The sequence below is a fragment of the Pinus tabuliformis genome, chromosome 6 (assembly GCF_031772625.1).
Source record: "Pinus tabuliformis cultivar Carrire ecotype Pingquan chromosome 6, CPIR1, whole genome shotgun sequence".
Taxonomy (NCBI): Eukaryota; Viridiplantae; Streptophyta; class Pinopsida; order Pinales; family Pinaceae; genus Pinus; species Pinus tabuliformis.
Window position 1 is genome coordinate 425,772,682 of NC_142292.1, and position 19,559 is coordinate 425,792,240.

At 41.5% G+C, this 19,559-nt stretch overlaps 1 non-coding gene across 1 annotated transcript; it reads left to right on the top strand.

Annotated features, from left to right (window-relative positions):
* Positions 1 to 18,985: 18,985 nt before the first annotated feature.
* On the top strand, positions 18,986 to 19,081 carry TRNAY-GUA (transfer RNA tyrosine (anticodon GUA)). Its single transcript has 2 exons — positions 18,986 to 19,022; positions 19,046 to 19,081. It is a non-coding gene; the product is annotated as a tRNA-Tyr (tRNA).
* The last annotated feature ends 478 nt before the right edge of the window (positions 19,082 to 19,559 follow it).

The window sequence follows — 19,559 nt, forward strand, 5'->3', positions numbered from 1 at the left end:
TGGATCGGACTAGACCCCGAAGTGGCTCTGCTAACCCCTCAACATACATATAGACCCTCCACGTCGTGGATAGGTCTAGCACCATCACGGAGACCCTTAAGAAATCTGCAATGTAGGTCTCTAGGCTCCCTGTCTGTTTGAGCCTCGTCAGCTCAACAAAATGCTGCTCTGGATCCTTCCGGTCAAATCGCTCCATCAACCTCCTGGTAAACTCAGCATATGTCGTCACTGTAGAATGCCCGAGTATAACCATCCCATGAAACTACCAATCCTAGGCCTCACCATCCAAATGCAATGTTTCCACCTTGATGGCCTTTGTCTCTGACATCTGGTTAAAGCTGGAAATAAATGTCCAGCTTCTCCACCCAAGACTTTGCCGAACTGTTTGATGAACCATCAAATGTAGGCAAGTGGAATCTACTCGCCGCACGGTGGGTGTCACCATCATGGTAATGTCGGTACCCTCTGTGATGGTCGCGGGGTCTGCTATCCCACTAGAGCTGAACAAAATCTCTGAATGAGAGGGCGTCCCTGAACTCCTGCCCATATGCCTGGTACTCTGCAAAATAATCGCCCACGTGTTCGGTCTCTGCCTCCTGCTGGTTTACGGCCCCTGTGTCTGCTCCTAAGAAAGTGGGCATGGTAGAGCGTGTAGGGGCATGTGAGGCCACCTGCTGCGCAGTATCACGCTGCTCTGGCAAATGGTGGGATGCGCCCGATCCCTCACCAACCTGGAAAACTCATGGGCTCTCACATTGTCTGGCCTCTACTGCCATGAATCTCTGCCCCATCACCTCAATCTGCCTCGACAGATCCTGCACTAATTGGAGGAGCATATCTGCAAATCTCTTCCCATCATCGTCTGCCATCGAAGCCTCCTGCTTTGCGTCCACCACAGGCTCCCTCTGCTCTGCGTCTACCACAAGCTCCCCCTGTTCTACGTCTACTACCGGAACACCGTCTCCCTCTCCGTAAGTGTTCTCCAACCTACGCCCAAAGTCTTTGTATCTCCGACTCTGTAACAGATATAGGGTTTTTCCCAGTGTCATAGATTGCTATCTCCACAGGCTGAGCCAGATCTATGCTATGATACCACTGTAATATCCCTTATCAGGAATATACCTCAAACACAAGCAAACTCCAACCAGAGATGGATTAGGAGGGCATTTACCAGGTATGTCGCCTCTAAAAAGAGGACAAGATCCGGAGGCTACCTGGCCCTTTCCAGACTTTGTCTAAGAGTATAATAAAAACACACAAGTGGTATAATAGACGAGAATGCTCAAAGACATACAAATAACAATGATACGATATATATAAAATAAACCATAAGCAGATACACACGATATGCAGAGAGAATGCTAAGCCATTTTATTATACTGAGTAATAAAATGAGTACAGGAGGTGATCAGGAAGATGGCACCTCTACTTGCACTTGAAGAAATACACTCAGAATAGCGAAGGAATGGCCCTCTCTGATCTGCGCCCAATCTGTTGAGAAACTGCTATGCTACTGCTGCTGCTAGAAATCAAATGAGGATTTGGGGTTTCTCTCCTCCTCAGAAAAGGCTAAAACTCTGGAATCGGACTCTACTCAAGAAACCCAGAAAAAACCAGAAAGCTCTCGTGGAATGGTTGACCCTTGAAAATCACCCCCTTGGGGTTCTACGCAGTTCCTCACTGCTCTGCATTGCCACTGAATGAGATACTTCAGAAACCTGCCTGAAACCCTTGCCAAAAATGCTCCAGATGTAGGAGTTGATCCCCTGCTCTACCACTCAACACAAAACCTCCTGCAAATCCTCAAACCAGAACTGCGTCCCTCTCACAGTACTGCGCAGTCCTTCAGAACTGCGTCCCTCTCCCAGTGCTGCGCAATCCTCCAAAAATGTTGATAAAACTGTTGTTGAAATGCTGATGTAACTACTGCTGAAATTTCAATGGAAATACCTTGCCCGAGCACGCACTCGAAGTCCCCCAGGGCTAAGGGTCAGATCTCCAAACGGAGACACTCAATGCACTAAACAGTGCTTCAGACTAGCTAAATAGCCAGCGTGCTCTAAGTCGAAACGACTATCACAAATGATCATAACTGAATAATCAAAATGAGAGGGCTCCTCTCTCATTTATAGCCTTTGCCTCTCTCAATCCCAAGGCTCACCTCCTCCTACGTGATTCCCCTCTTGCCATGTGTGTCTTCCCTCCTGCGCAGTCCCTCCATGTGTCTGCGTGGGCTCCATTTCTGCGTTCCCCTTTGGCCCCCTTGGCTCCCCTTTAAGTCACAACATTGTGCTACTAGGAAGTGACTTTTTATTCTAATAGTGAGTTATGTGCCCCTTCCTCACTTTTTATTTACAAATAACTATAGAAGGCAAAAATTTGGACAAAATCGAATATTGCAATTAGCCATGGCTAATTAGGAATATTACACCGTCCTTCTTCTTCACCAACACCACAGAAGAAGCAAAAGGGCTCGTGCTTGGTCGATGTGCCCAAGAGCCAACAACTCTTGGATAGCCCTCTCAATCTCATCTCGATAGGCCTTGGGGTGCTTATAGGGGGTGGTGATCACTGCCTGTATGCCCTGCTCTAGCTCGATGGTGTGCTCAAACCCACGATCCGGTGGCTGTCCTGGTGGAATCTCCCCAAACACTATGGCATACCGATTAAGGATGGACTGTATCTCTGTATGTACCGATTGCCCTGTAGTCCCTGCCTCTGATGCACGCAGCTCCACTACCCACTCTATGTCTCCCTTCCAGAAGACTGTCTCCATCCGATGAGTCAAAACAGTCTGAGGCGGATATGTGTGTTGTCCCTGTATCTTCTCATGTCTCCCTATCTTCTCATCATCCCACTCCATCTCTAGGGTCTTCCAATCCATCGTGACCTTCCCTAAAGTGATAAGCCAATGAACACCCAATATCATGTTGGTGTCTGAAATATCGACCACGAAAAAGTGGTCAGTCAATGTGTAGGTGCCCATCGTCACTCAAAGCTCTGGAACATAACGAGCACACGTCATGGTCTGATCTCCTGGGACCAAGACTGAAAACCCATCGAAGCTCTCTATCTGTATACCTCTCCGCTCAACCATCTGTGCATCAATGAAGTTGTGGGTTGCCCCACTGTCAACCAAAACTGATACTCACTGGCCACGTACTGTCCCTCGTACGCGTAGCGTCAGATACTTGGGAACTCCTTGCAATGCTGCAAGGGCCCCTCTGGTGGGTGCAAATGATGCACCTCCTGCTGCTGGTGGTGGAGGTGGTAAAGGTCCCTGTACGGCATGGCTATCTCCGGCCTCCCCATCATCCTCGTCATCCTCTTCTCCACTGCTCTCAGAGAAGACCTCAATAAAATGTGCTTTACCAGCAGCACATCTATGTCCCGGTGCCCATGGCTCCTGACATGTGAAGCACAACCGCTTCTTCTTTAGCTCCCTCCTGGCATCATCATCAAGCTGTACTTGCCCTGGATTCCCCTTTGGAGGTGGAATCCTCACGTCCTTCCCCTTAGACTAGAAAGTCTGTCTCTGGGGGTAAGGTGTCCAGGTCTTGGGTAAGACATCCTGTAAGTCCCGACCCCTGCTGACAACGTCCTGAAGTGTGGTTGGTCTAGTGGATCGGACTAGACCCCGAAGTGGCTCTGCTAACCCCTCAACATACATATAGACTCTCCGCGTCGTGGATAAGTTTGGCACCATCACGGAGACCCTCAAGAAATCTGCAATGTAGGTCTCTGGGCTCCCTGTCTATTTGAGCCTCGCCAGCTCAACAAAATGCTGCTCTGGATCCCTCCAGTCAAATCGCTCCATCAATCTCCTGGTGAAATCAGCATATGTCATCACTGTAGAGTGCCCGAGTGTAACCATCCCATGAAACCACCAATCCTGGGCCTCACCATCCAAATGCAATGTTGCCACCTTGATGGCCTCTGTCTCCGACATCTGGTTAAGCTGGAAATAAATATCCAGCTTCTCCACCCAGGACTTTGCCGAACTGTTTGATGAACCATCAAATGTAGGCAAGTGGAATCTACTCGCTGCACGGTGGGTGTCACCATCATGGTAATGCCGGTACCCTTTGTGATGGTCACGGGGTCTACTATCCTGCTGGAGCTAAACAAAATCTTTGAACGAGAGGGCTTCCCTGAACTCCTACCCATAGGCCTGGTACTCTGCAAAATAATCGCCCATATGTCCGGGCTTTGCCTCCTGCTGGGCTACAACGCCCGTGTCTGCTCCTAAGAAAGTGGGCATGGTAGAGTGTGTAGGGGCATGTGAGGCCACCTGCTGCGCAATATCACGCTGCTCTGGCAAATGGTGGGATGCGCCCAATCCCTCACCAGCCTAGAAAACCTGTGGGTTCTCACGCTGTCTGGCCTCTACTGCCGTGAATCTCTGCCCCATCACCTCAATCTGTCTTAACAGATCCTACACTAATTTGAGGAGCATATCCGCAAATCTCTTCCCATCATCATCTGCCATCGGAGCCTCCCGTTCTGCGTCCACCACAGGCTCCCTCTGTTCTACGTCTACCACAGGCTCCTCCTGTTCTGCGTCCACCACTGGAACACAGTCTCCCTCTCCGTAGGTGTTCTCCAACCTACGCCCAGTGTCTCTGTACCTCCGACCTCTATAACAGATATAGGGTTTTTCCCCTGGTGTCATAGATTGCTAGCTCCACAGGCTGAGCTAGATCTATGCTCTGATACCACTGTAATATCCCTTATCAAGAATATACCCCAAACACAAGCAAACTCCAACCAGAGATGGACTAGGAGGGCATTTACCAGATATGTCGCCTCTAAAAAGAGGATGAGATCCGGAGGCTACCTGGCCCTTTCCAGACTCTGTCTAAGAGTATAATAAAAACACACAAGTGGTATAATAGCCGATAATGCTCAAAGAGATACAAATAACGGTGATACGATATATATCAAATAAACCATAAGTAGATACACAAGAAATGCAGAGAGAATGCTAAGCCATTTTATTATACTGAGTAATAAAATGAGTATAGGAGGTGATCAGGAAGATGGCACCTCTACTTGCATAAGGCAAGTGAAGAAATACACTCAGAATAGCAAAGGAATGGCCCTTCTCTGATCTGCGTCCAAGCTACTGGGAAAATTGTTGTGTTGTTGCTGCTACTAGGAATCAAACAAGGATTTGGGGCTTCTCCCCTCCTCAGAAAATGCTGAAACTCTGGAATCGGACTCTACTCGAGAAACCCAGAAAAACCTAGAAAGCTTTCATGGAATGGCCGACCCCCGAAAATCACCCCCTTGGGGTTCTGCGTAGTTCCTCACTACTCTGCGCTGCCACTGAATGAGATACTCCAGAAATCTGCCTGAAAACCCTGCCAAAACTCCTGCCCAAACTCCTCAATATGCAAGGGTTGATTCCCTGCTCTACCTCTCAACACAAAACCTCTTGCAAATCCTCAACCCAGACTCCTGCTAGAAAGAACTGCGTCCTCCTCTCAGTGTTGTGCAATCCTCCAAAATGTTGCCACTACTGCTGCAAAAAGGCTAATGAAACTACTGCTGAAATGCCAATGGGAATACCTTGCCCGAGCAAGCACTCAAAGTCCCCCGGGGCTAAGGGTGAGATCTTCGAACAGAGACAGTCAATGCACTAAACAATGTTGTAGACTAGCTAAACAACCAGCGTGCTCTAAGTCGAAATGACTATCACAAATGATCATAACTGAATGATCAAAATGAGGGGGCTCCTCTCTCATTTATAGCCTTTGCCTCTCTCAATCCCAAGGCTCACCTCCTCCTGCGTGATTCCCCTCTTGCCATGTGTGTCTTCCCTTCTGCGTAGTCCCTCCATGTGTCTGCGTGGGCTCCATTTCTGCGTCCCCCTTTGGCCCCCCTTGGCTCCCCTTTAAGTCACAACGTTGTGCTACTAGGAAATGACTTTTTATTCTAAAAGTGAGTTATGTCCTCCTTCCTCACTTTTTATTTACAAATAACTATAGAAGGCAAAAATTTGGACAAAATCGAATATTCCAATTAGCCATGGCTAATTAAGAATATTACATTTTGGTAGCATGGTCCTTTTTTCCCATTCCACATTTTTCGCTTCTCCCTAGACCTTACAAGCATTATTCCACCATTTCCCTTCTCTAGGTCCACAGGGCACTGGCACACCCCCTCCCCTTGTTCACATATTTGGGTCGGACTTGGAAACATTGCCCCAGAGGTTGATGCAGCTAAAAGAAAGTGAAAAGCATATCATGACCACAAGCAAAAAATAAAGAAAAAAAATTTATAAAATGCAAAAGATTACCGAGACATTAATAGTATCACGTGGGAAAAATCCAAGCATGAGCTCTACCTCTTATCATTATGATCATCACCCTGGTTCGTAGGGCCCATGTGTGCCCCTTACATCATTAAAGGAACCCATCCATGTCCCAACCCCTGGTGGGCGATGAACTACCCCACCTTAAGGGGGTAATAACTGCTTTAAATCATTCACAATGTGCTCTCATTTCCTAGAACCCAAAGTGGTAATACACAGAAAAATCAAGAAAAGACAAAAGACACATAAAAAAGAGTGGAAAAACAAAGTTTGGGATAACTCATGTATCCACGATTTCTCCCTTCTTACATTTATATACCCAATATATGGACCTCCTTCATTATTGCTATCCTTGTACCCATGGGATTTGGCTCTGAGATCCCCCCATCCCCATTTTGTTCCCTCATTATTCATATGCCACCTATTAATTGAAGGATGTACTAGCGACATGTCTTTCCCTAATAGCATTGTTTATTAGCCACTCCTACCTAGGGAGGTAACACTATTATGTGATCTAAGCCCCAAATTTGGAAGAGAATCCCCATATGAAGTCTCGATTTTCCCTTGATTAACAAGTTTGGTTCACTTAGATGCACAAATGATTAATGTTACCTAATGGTGAAGATGCAACAATGGACATTATGTGTGATTGGCAGGTGGTTTCATTGTGGTTTGGGCAACTTAATTAGGGTCCAATTCCATTAGAGGAGCATATGATACCTTATATGTGAAACGTTGAGAGTCATGGGACTCCTACTACTTGCAGACCATCATTCCATTCTATGGGAACCTACATCACCCCAATAGTCTGTGGTTCACCCCACATTATTCATGAGATGAGGCACTTGGACCAGTGTGCCCCTGCTAAATTAACAATGATCACACCGTTTGGCAGTTAATCTGAGGCCCAAATGAGGTTGTCTCACCATTTGATACGTGGGAGGGCTAGGAAGATACTTTGAGCTGTTAACTTTGAAGTAGAACCAGGATATTCTATCACCAGGAGACCCGCGAGACCCATTTTGTGTGCCAAACACAAAATTGTGCTCCACACAATGATTTTCATAGAGATCTAAGGGTGAACCCCTAGATGATGATTTTTGGAGCCCTCTTTACTTAGCATGGCACTAAGAGAGCTCAATGCATGCCTCCAAGATGTTAACACATGGGTGATGCCATCATTTCAGCCCTCTTGTGGATGTTATCTTATGTTATTACATTGGCTATGTGGTTGGCTTGCAACCTAAATTATTTTTTTCCCATCATTTGACAACTAGGAGGGTCATTAGGCTAAAATTAGACTTGATTAGACATGTATAAACATGAGAGACCTCATTTAGTCTTTCATAATCATCACAGTTGGAATTCGACCTCTTAGAGGATTTTCAAACTTGTTTCTTCTTGGTTGTTAGAGATCTATTGGATGCATTTCGATATTTGGAAGCTATTTTTTATTTTGGAACTACACCTTTGGATAATGGATGGATGTACTACATGTTGTCTTCTAAGTGCTTACTGTTGAATATTACCTTCTTAAAATTGTCTAATATATGGAATTGCTTCTTCTAGGTTATGCTATTTTGTGCCCTAATTGTTGATAATTAATTTTGAAAGGCTATCTAGTTGAGTATTTCATATATTCTTCATTGTACAGCATGTAATGAATGTTCCTAGTGGAATTAATCTTTAATTTCTTCATCAAACTCCATTTTATTTTGAAATGGGTAAAACCTAAACGTTGAAACCTAGAGCATCAATTTTTAACCTCCTTAGAAAGGATCTAGCTTATCTATTTCATCTTTGAATCCATTTGTTATTGATTTGGGGTAGCATCGGATGTGCTCTAGCCTTGAAAATTGGTGGAGAGGCTAAGGCACATAAGATATCCAAGACCCAAAAATGGTTTGGGGAAATTGCACCTTGTTGGAGAGATATTAAAGTAGTTAATATTTTTAATGGGGTTCCTAAGTCTAAACTTAGGAAAATTAAAATATTAATGGGTATTACTATAAAAATAAGTGAGAATGTTTTAAATGACATGGATCAAGCCAAATCTAATCTTAGTCGTTGATTAGAGACTTAATCTCATTCGTTGAAGACTCAACATAAAAAGTATGAGAAGAGGCTTGAGGGTTAGTTGGAGATACACCAAGTTGATCAGTCAGTTTGATTTTCTGAAGCGGGGTTTGCTGAGAGAAATCGAACCAGTGATCAGAGTTACAGCGAGTGACAATGATTGCATAGCAGAGAGGCAGAGAGTGTCGGAAGACTAGCGCAGAGGCAGAGAAGGCTACGTAGAGCCAACAAGAGCCACTTAGAGGGCTAGAGTGACTGCGCGGAGGGCCTGAGGGCCTACGTGACTGACGTAGAGGGTTCTAGGATGACACAAAGGCTAGTAGGGTTGACGCAGAGCCTTGGAGAGGCATTGGAGAGAGTTTCGTGGAGCAGACTTGTCGAATATCTGCTTCCGAAGAGAGGTAATTGCTAGATTGATTTCTCTGTCGGGTGAGCCAGTTTGGCACCCAATTGTACTCAAGAAAAGCTGCTTAATAATAAAACCCTCAGAACTATTGCACCGGTTTTCCCAAGTTTGGTTTTTCTGAGGACGATTGTCCAAAACTAATGGTGTCCCTTGTGTGTTTGTCTATTTCTTTTAGTTTATGATCTGTAAATGGTTGAGACTGCATTTGTGTTTATTTCAGTATTTATATGGTTAAATAACTTGTTCAATAATTAAACAAGTAGGTGAAATAAACCAAATAGTGTAGGAAAATTTCTAACGGGTTAGACTTAGAAATTTCAACATATGCCTAGTGGACAAGGCACTAGTCCAAGTAATTGGTGATCAATCTCAAATTCTCTCCATAATTTTCTCCCCTAAATCAGTCATTTTAATGCTAGGGCGAAAATCTAGGGCTTGCAACAAAATTTTAGGAAGGAGGTTTTTTGGTGTTTTTAGAGCCTAAGCATCAAGCTTAGGGTCTAAGCTAACTATTCTCCAAGTTTGGTGGGCATCCACTCAAATTTCATCCATAAAATCTTTTTCCCTAGGTGTTGCTCCAAGAAGGAAAGCTTAGTTCTTTTCCCCTCAACTTGAATACTTCCTTGAAGATTATATGAGCTTAGTACTTGTTTAAGTTCGTAAGGAGCCTTTTCTCTCGGGCTTTGTCCTTGTGAATATCTATCATCATCGAAAAACCAAAAGCCCTAGGTCTTGAGCGTTCTTTTCTAGGGATTTTCTTAGAGAGTGATTTGCTTCTTTAAAGCCATGTACCAGTTTGAGCCTCTCTTTCCAAAGAGCTCTTCCTTGATCACTTCGTTCCCTATACCTAACATATCTATTCTAATTGATTTCCTTCCTACTAGGATTTCTCCCATCGGTGAAAGTCCGTAAAGAGCAGGGGGTTTTGGCTGAGATGACATTGGGCCTCTACCCCATTGTTAAAACTTTGTCTAAATTTTGTCTTGTAAGGTTTCCCTCTCCAAGGAATGCTACTTTTTGTCGTGACACAACCTCTTATGTATGATATCTTTATCGGATTATCATAGTCAAAAGATAGTTTAGTAATGGCCTTCTTTACCATAGCAGCAAAAGGAATGGTTGTGGCCCTAAATCTGGGTACCATTCGAATAAATTCAAACCTCTCTGGTCCAAAAAATATATTTCTCTCTCTCTTCTTATGAAGAGCTTCATGTTCCCTTCTCAACAAAATCAAATGAGAAATTCCACAGACTAGGAGGTTTCATTTTCTTATAATTTATCCATCTGGTTGTGCACTTGTAGGTGTCATATTTTTAGTGCATAACATTCCAACAAGAGAGAGACATTCCCTAGGAAGTCTCAAGCGCAAGTGTGGAATTGACATCGTGAATTTATTATGAGCCTGCAACACTTGGACTTGCACAAATGACAATAACCTTGCTTGACAATCTACCATACAATAATGATGGCATAGATCAGCTTCTCCCACACCAACCTTTTCATGTGCCATATTAACCAGGCATTCAATAGGACATTAGTCATCATTAGCCATTAATGTTGAAATTTATAAGTTTGACACATCAGAAATCCCTATTGCATTATCTGGTTTACTATCTCCTCCTTGTTCTTTCCATTAATAAGTTATTTATAAATATAAATAACGAAATAAACACAAATGCAGTCTTAACACATATACAGATCAGCAATTGAAATAACTGAGACAATCACACAAGGGACACCGTTATTTCTGGACAATCGTCCCCAGAAAAACCCAATGCGGGAAAATCGGTGCAGCAGACATGAGGGTTTTATTATTATGTAGTTTTCTGAATACAACTAGGGTGTCAGAGATGGCTCACCCTTCAGAGAATTTCCTTGGCAAAAATACCTCTACTCAAAGACAGATATTTTGGCTGATCAACAATCGGATGATTGATCCCACAACAACTTTGACAGCTCCTTAGTCGAAGAGCGAAAGTTGCTCCAAGCTTCTCTCTAGAACCGCATCACCCTCTAGGGACTGTGTCACCCTCTTCTGCTCTGCATCTGCCTCTCAGCTCCTAGTCTGCCCCACGAAAGTTCCTCAGCGCTGCCTCTTCAGCCCAGCATCAGCGTTGCTAGCCTCTGTTGCCTCTGCATCAGCCTCTTGGCCCTTTGCGTCACCGACGCTAGCCTCCTCAGCTTTTGCGTCAGTCCCAGTTGCCTTTGCATCAGCCTTCCAAGGCTCTGCATTGTCTCTTCGACACTTTCTCTACCTCTCTAATATGTATTCTCGGCCTTCTGTCGAACTACCCCTCGCTGCAACAGATCACTAACTAGATTTCTCAGCAAATCCTACCTAGAAAATTGAATTCTTGATCAACTTTGTGTGTCTCCAACTAACCCTCAAGCCTCCTCTTATACTTTTCCTGTTGACGATTCAACAGTCGAGATTAAATCCCTAATCAACAGAGAATATTAGATTTGGCTTGATCCTCATTATTTAGAACTTTCTCATCGATATTATATTAATACACATTAATATTTAAATTTTCCTAAGTTTAGACTTAGGAACCCCATTAAAAATATTAATTATTTTAATATCTCTCCATTCGGGTGGAATTTCCCCAAACGATCTCTGGGTCTTGGAGATCTCATGTGCCTTGGTCTCTCCACCAATTTGCACGGATAGAGAACATCTGATGCTACCAAAAATTAATGCTTCCTCTTAGCGAGGAATGTGCTTCAGCAATGCTTCACCATAGAAACATCACACTCATCTTCCGCATCGGTACCTGTGTTTATGCTTGGCTTGCTACCTCACATCCCCTGCACTGTTGCTTCCTGTATTACTGCCTATGACGATCTCTGGGTCTTGGAGATCTCATGTGCCTTGGTCTCTCCACCAATTTGCACGGATAGAGAACATCTGATGCTACCAAAAATTAACACTTCCTCTTAGCGAGGAATGTGCTTTAGCAATGCTTCACCATAGAAACATCACACTCATCTTCCGCATCAGTACCTGTGTTGATGCTTGGCCTGCTACCTCACATCCCCTGCACTGTTGCTTCTTGTATTACTGCCTATGACACTGCCACTGCCACTGCTACATCTGTACTGCAACTCCCTCTCAACATGTTGCATCATGTTGCCCATAGCACTTCCACTATTAACTGCAATTCAGTTACCGAGAAGTAAGTAACTGACTTCTCCCAAACACTGACATCTCGGTCAGTCTGGAAGCCTCGTGATGTTGAAGCTGCCTCTGCTGCTATCCTGTGCTCCCTCTGCTGCCATTGCACTGCTGCATACACCTATGTGCCTCTCTCACTGCTGCAACCTCCACTGCACTGCATCAGATTTCTGCACCCAAGCACTACTTTGCTGCTCCATCACACTTTGCTCCACCCAACCCCTGCGATCCCATTACTGTCGTTAAGGGATCCCATAGCCGAATGTGATCCATGAGTTTGGGTACCTCATGGATCCTGCCCTTGGCATGTAGTCCTCTTAACTACAACTCGATGTCACCGCACCTCTTCTCTAGAGGCGCATGAGCACTCATGGTACAATCGTCATTAGTCTCGACCTCTTTCTCTGCCTTAACTGGAGTTGCCTTTGAATCAGAAGCCTCTCCTTTTTTTCTTCCAGGGACACTAGGAGGCATAATGTCCCAGCTCCCCACAATGGAAGAACTTAACCTTGGAGATGTCCTTCTTCTTCCTCTTCCCTTGTTGTCCCGTAGATGCGAGAGCCGCATACTCCTCTTTTTTGATTCGACCTCCCTTGCCACTATTCCCCGCGTTGGTCATCCTCCTAATCTCTTCCTGGTGAAGAGTTGCCCACAGCTCCTCCCAAATGGGAAGAGTAGCTCTGCCCAAAATACTTTGGACAAATGTCTCCCACTCCTTGAAGACTGCATTCAGGGTAGTCCTGACCATAAACTCTGGATCTAGTGTAGACCCCACGGAAGTAAGCTGGTCGCGAATCTCCTACAACCTAAGAAAGAAAGGATCTATCTGCTCTCCCTTATGCATCTGATATGACTGTAGTTGATTCTCTAATAACATCTTCCTCTGCACGGAAGAGCCCTGGTATAAGGTGGTCAACGCCTCCCACATCTCCATTGTTGTGTTCTTCTCAGCAATATGTGGTATGCCATGATCTTTGATCCCATCTAAGATCAAGCATTTTTCCTTTGCCTCAGCCTCCTCATACTTCTCATTAGCAACTGGGTCAATTGGGATAGCTACGATTTTCAAGGCAAAGTCCTTGATGTGATGTCCATCCAGCATTGCGAGGATCTTGGCCTTCCAGATGACAAAGTTGGAAGCCCCGTCCAACCTGTCCTAATCCCTTAATCCGTTCATTACCATTTTAGCTCCTTTTCTGGACTCCCTCTAAGTCTTGACTCCCTTCCTGGAAATTTCGCTCTAAGTCCTAGTTTCCCTCCTGGAAATCCTCTCGTCAGCTGTTGAACTACTCTTCTCCAATCCTCCTTTGCTGTTGCAACACAAATCTGAATTCCTTGGCTAGAAATCCATCGAGGTAGTGATTCCCTCTACCTTGGTTTCGTCTCCCTAGACATTGTTCTGCTTCGACAAAAACGACGTCCCAACAACTCCTCAAATCACAATCTACCCACAGATCCCCAAGCCCATACCACTGAATACACTGAGCCATTCAAGCTCTGCGCAATCGCAACAAAGGTTGAATTTTCTCCTCTTGACCACAGCATCGATCCTTCCTGGCTGAGAAAGATGATCAGGGACTACGTAGGTCTGATCTTCCCCTCTCTGTCTCTGCGTTGGTCCTCCTCCTGGCTCAAAATGATGACACAGGCTCTGCGTCACTTCTTCTCTTGCTGCTTCTGCTCTGGAACATCATTGTCTCTTGGGACAAATGTTACTGCTACAAATTTCAAATTTTTTCTGGTGCCTTTAATCCTCCTATGATCTGCAATTCTCCAATACCATGTTGAAATTTCTAAGTTTGACACATTAGAAATCCCTATCGCATTATCTGGTTTATTATCTCCTACTTGTTCTTTCCATTAACAAGTTATTTATAAATATAAATACCGAAATAAACACAAATGCAACCTTAACACATATACAAATCAGCAATTGAAATAACTGAGACAGTCACACAAGGGACATCATTATTTTTGGACAATCATCCCCGGAAAAACCCAATGCGGGAAAATTGGTGCAACAAATATGAGGATTTTATTATTATGCAGTTTTATGAATACAACTAGGGTGTCAGAGAAGGGTCACCCTTCAGAGAATTTCCTTGGCAGAAGTACCTCTACTTGGAGACAGATATTCTAGTGGATCAGCAACCGGATGATTAATCCCACAACAACTTCGACAGTTCCTTAACTGAACAACGAAAGCTACTCCGAGCTTCTCTTTGGAACCACGTCACCCTCTTATGCTATGTGTGTACCTCTCAGCTCCTAGTCTGCCCCACAAAAGTTCCTTAGCATTGCCTCTTCAACCCAGCGTTAGCTCTGCTAGCCTTTGTGCAGCATCTTGGCCCTTTGCGTCACCTGCGCTGGCCTCCTCAGCCTCTGCATCAGTCCTGGTTGCCTCTGCGTCATCCTTCCAAGGCTTTGCACTGTCTCTCTGGAACTTTCTCTGCCTCTCTGATATGTATTCTCGGCCTTCTGTCAAGCTGCCCCTCACTGCAACAAATCTCTAACTCGATTTCTCAGCAAACCCTGCCCCAAAAAATCAAATTCTTGATCAACTTGGTGTGTCTCCAACTAAACCTCAAGCCTCCTCTTATACTTTTCCTATTGACGATTCAACGACTGAGATTAAGTTCATAATCAACAACTAAGATTAGATCTGGCTTGATCCTCATTATTTAGAACTTTCTCACCCATATTATATTAATACACATTAATATTTTAATTTTCCTAAGTTTAGACTTAGGAACCCCATTAAAAATATTAATTATTTTAATATCTCTCCATCCGAGTGGAATTTCACCAAACGATTTCTGGGTCTTGGAATTTCATGTGCCTTAGCCTCTCCACCAATTTTCATGGCTAGAGCACATCCGATGCTACCAAAAATCAACAATTAATTCTACAATTTCCCAACATCATTTCCCTACAAGCTTCCTCAGTGAGTTTTTCATATTTTGATAGTAAACCCCTCGAAACTCCAACTTCAATTTATACCTTTGAACCATCCTATGTTCCTTCTTGAGAATTTCTTATTGATTAAATGTTGTACAAGGAAGAAAAACATGTTTTTTCCCATGTAAACAACCCATTGTTCTACTAGTGATCAAAAATTCGTTGGGAGTAGAATGTTGGAGGGAAAAATGCTTTAACAGAGCCACAACACTGGGGCATAGCTGAGCTCTTATAATTCTTAAAATGAGAGCCTCGAGACTTGTCTTTGGTTTCTCAAATCCCTCAAAATCCAACATCAAAGTATAAGTTGCTTCTTTAAATCCTTTCATCTCAGTTTTTAAAATTGTGACCAATTTGACAGGGATGCACTCATTAAAAACAACTGATCCAAGATTTCTCTATTGAACAACTGAGTTGCTAATTTCCTTGCTTTAGAAACATAATTCAAGGTGTTTTTTAGTTTATCTAAAGAACTTGGAGCCGATGTCAGTAGGTGACTTAGGCCTTCATCATATGGTGCATCAACAAAGCACAATACATTGACACAATGCCTTATATAAGTAGTTGGTCCAGGGGCGTGGAGCACTTGGTAAAGCCTCTACCATTTGAATTGTCTTGAACTTCATCACTACCTCACCTCTCCCTCTAAATTATACCTCTAACGGATTCATACTTTCCTTAATTAAATCATTCTCATTCACCCTAAACATTAGGGAAGGGGTTGCTTTTGATCAAAAGAAAACCCGACAAGGCCTTCTAAAACTCATTGTGTGCCTGGATACTTGATTCCCATTGCCCAATTTTTCTATTGTTATTTGTATTATAAACAATTGAGAAGGAATAGCTAACCATCCTCCCTTTAAAGTCTGCCAAAATAAACTCTTCATTGTTGAACTCTTCATTATTGACATCTTCAATTTCTAAAGATTCCTTTACATAATCTTCCATTTTGAAGTTTTGAAAAGATGCATCATGAAACTCAAAAATTTCAACAAGGAAAACAAATTGCCTCATCCTTGTGTACATATGAAAGTGTGGTTTTTTCAATACTATATTTTTCATGAACATGATCCTTAGCATGATTAGCTTCATCTCCCATAGGATCATGCTCTTCATTACCTTCATCAATGCTTTCATCTTTGATTGGATCAAATACAACTTCTTATTCTTCAAGGATGTTTTCACCATTTTCAATAGGAATCCATTCTTCATTACAAATGCTTAATTCTCTTGAGAAGGGTCTAGAAAATCCTCTTGTTTTTTTAACTTCCAACACTCTATTGCATTCTCTCTTATGTCTTCTCTCTAACTTATAGAAAAACTGTGGAATTTGGGTGGTGGATTTCATGGATGATCCTTTAAATTAGGAGAATTTTAAGGTTAAAATGGGCCTTCTAAGAAAAATGTACAACTAAAATAAACTTTATAAGAACCAATAAGATTCAAGATGGTGATGTCAACCACGGGGGATGATTCACCATTTTTGGAGTAAAAAAGTAAAAAGATTAAAAAATAATAAAATAATAAAACTACTCTCTCAATTCGTATTTTCAACTTATCTCTCGAAATTTTTACTCAAATTTTGAGCGAGAGTACTCATTGCACGCAAAATTTAATTCCTCATCCAAGGAGTACCCATGTTGCATACTTTTGATGGAGCCTGCTACACAAAAAATGATAAATACATGAAAAACGTGATTGCAATCACATTTTTCATGTATTTATCATTTTTCATGTAGTATGGTCCATCAAAATTATGCAACATGGGTACTCTTTGGATGAAGAATCAAATTCTGAATCCAACATGTGTTCCCACTTGAAATTTGAGTAAACCCATAGGGAGAAAAGTTGAAAATATGAGTTGAAAAAATGGTATTTTCTTTTTTTCCTCTAAAATTTGATGATGTAATCTAATCTTATTTTATTATTTCCACTATTATATTATAATTTCCTTAGGAGGCCCATTTTGGACCTCAAAATTCTCCTAATGAGCTAACGAAGGTGACCCTCTACAAAATCCTTTTGTCAATTTGGGTGTTGACTCTTGAGTGCTTCTAGTTTTTCCCTCCATCTGTATTTCATCTTGTAGTTGGGTTAGTGTTGATCATGAACCCTTGTCCTCCCAAAATATAGTTTTTTGTGGCTATGGTATCATATGCAACTTTCGAGAGTCTCTAAAAGATTTAGAATGCCAACTCCGGGCTTAGTATTATGGGCTCGTGTGTTAGAATAATAGTTTCTCTTTGTGAATTTGGGAATAGTGGCATGGATTTGTTCTTGATATGGGTCAACCCAAAAGAAACTTTGTTCACCATGCAAGGTATCTATACTCTTGGACTTCTCTTTCAAAATTTAAAATCATATTAAGCTTGAGGATAATATAGGTTGGTTAGAAGAAATCAATTGTAATATAGGGGTGGAGCAAGGTTGTCACATGTTCCCTACTCTTCTTGGCATTTATATTGACAAGTTAGAGGTATGTTTGGAAGAAGAAGGTTGTGTTGAAACTACTTTGGCTATAAGAGTGATTATCCTTTTTCTTTATGTTAATAAAATATTCTCTATGCTAGAAGCCCCTCCGAAATCTTGACAAGAATTTTAGAATTCTCAAAGACTTATATCTTAAGTTAGAGACATGTTTGGAAGAAGGTTGCATTGGAACTACTTTATCTATAATCGTTTTTGTTATCTTTCTTTTTGACATTGATAGTATTTTTCTCTTTGTAAGGAGTCCCTCTAATATTGACAAGTAACTAAGGAGTCCCTCTAATCTTGACAAGCAACTAAGAGCTCTCAAATTTTTATATTTTAGCTCTAGTACATTGTCAAGTAATATCATTAGGCAAATATTATGATCAACAAATCCAAGAAAATCACTTACCATAATTTTACATATGACAATAAGAATGTAGAGGAAGTTAATTCATACAAGTATCTTGGATTTGGCATTCATTACAAGCTCAATTAAAATTATAGCTTTGATAAAAGGGTTATGGAAATCTTATTTTGTTTTTGAGAACAACTCTAAGAAAAAAAACCGTGTTTTGATAATAAAAAAAAAGAAGCTATTTTTGATATAATGGCTACATAGTTGTAAGTTTGGGGTTGCAACATTTCTAGAAAACGCGGAGGAAATTGAGAAAATCCAAAAGAGTTTTATTTTATAATCTTCAACTTAAGAGCAATATACCTTATTGATCCCCTGTTAAATATCAAGCTTCTATCCATCAAGAGAAAGATTATGATTAGGTACTTAATATACAAGCATAAAATAATTAGCATGAAAGATAAAAGGCTTCCAATATTAATGATTCCTACTTAAACTATTAATTGATTAAAAAAAAAACCACACTTCAAAATATCAAAATATCAATAGTATTAAAACACTAAGTTTACTCTATAAAATATTGACAACTAAGTAGAAACCATGGGCCAATAAAAACTAAAGAATAAGAGAAAGTTAAAGTATTATGAAGAAATTATTAATCTTAAGTTAGAATACTAAAAATATATTTTTCATTATAATTAATTTTTTTAAGAATTAAGATTATTAAAACATGAATAAATTTCCACAATTAATTTTTATGGTGAAATTGGACATTGAATATAATATATATATATATATATATAACACTTTTTCAATACAAATCTCATGATACCTGTAACAATATTGTTTTTCATAATTAAATAACCCGTTAAAAAAATCCCTATCCAATATTTTTTTATATATATAAGCAACTTATTTCTATTTCGACTCCAAAGGATGTGAGGCGCACGGTCGGCAAAATATTCATTGGGTGACCCATCTCATAGCCTCGTGACAAAATTAATTTGAATACCCGAGAATTATTTATGGATTCCTCATCTAGTGTGGCCACGTAAGGCAAACCTTAAACACTATTAAATCTGGTGCTTTGGACCACTGGGTCAAATTGTCATGGCAATGCCACTATTGATATAGATTTGATTAGTGAGAAAAGAAATGACTGGAAATTTTTCTTTTGAAAACCTATTTGTACTTTTGTCAAATTCAAATTCATAAATAAAACACAACCCGACCTTAGCTCAGTTGGTAGAGCGGAGGACTGTAGTAAGGGAAAATGCCTTGGTTGCCATCGTTAGGTCGCTGGTTCGAATCCGGCAGGTCGGAAGTTGGAACTTTCAAATGATTATATTATACCTTTTATTTGTCTCTAGCGCTACAGGATATTTTCATGAGCTGTACAGTTCGTTAAAAAAGCCAAATTGGGTGTTCAGTTTTTTTTAAATGACGGTTATATTTTCATGTTATAGCCAGGCATCAACATATTTCTCTTTACAGCATTAGGTCGTTGGTTCCAATCTCCGAGTTTCTTATACTCATTATATTTTCATGGCATAGCCAGTTGTTTTTCAAACTGGACCCGAATCATTATCTTTACAGTTATTTTTAAATTGACTTGAATCATTGTTTCAAAGGTGGAAGACCGTACAATTTGTTCAACACATACACATCTGCGTTTGAGTTTCTCAAGTTTCTCATCACAATTATATTTTCATGTTATAGACGGATGTTTGTAAAACAGGATCAGAATTGTAAATTGCATGGAATCATTATGTAGGACATCAAAGACCGTACACTTTTTCCA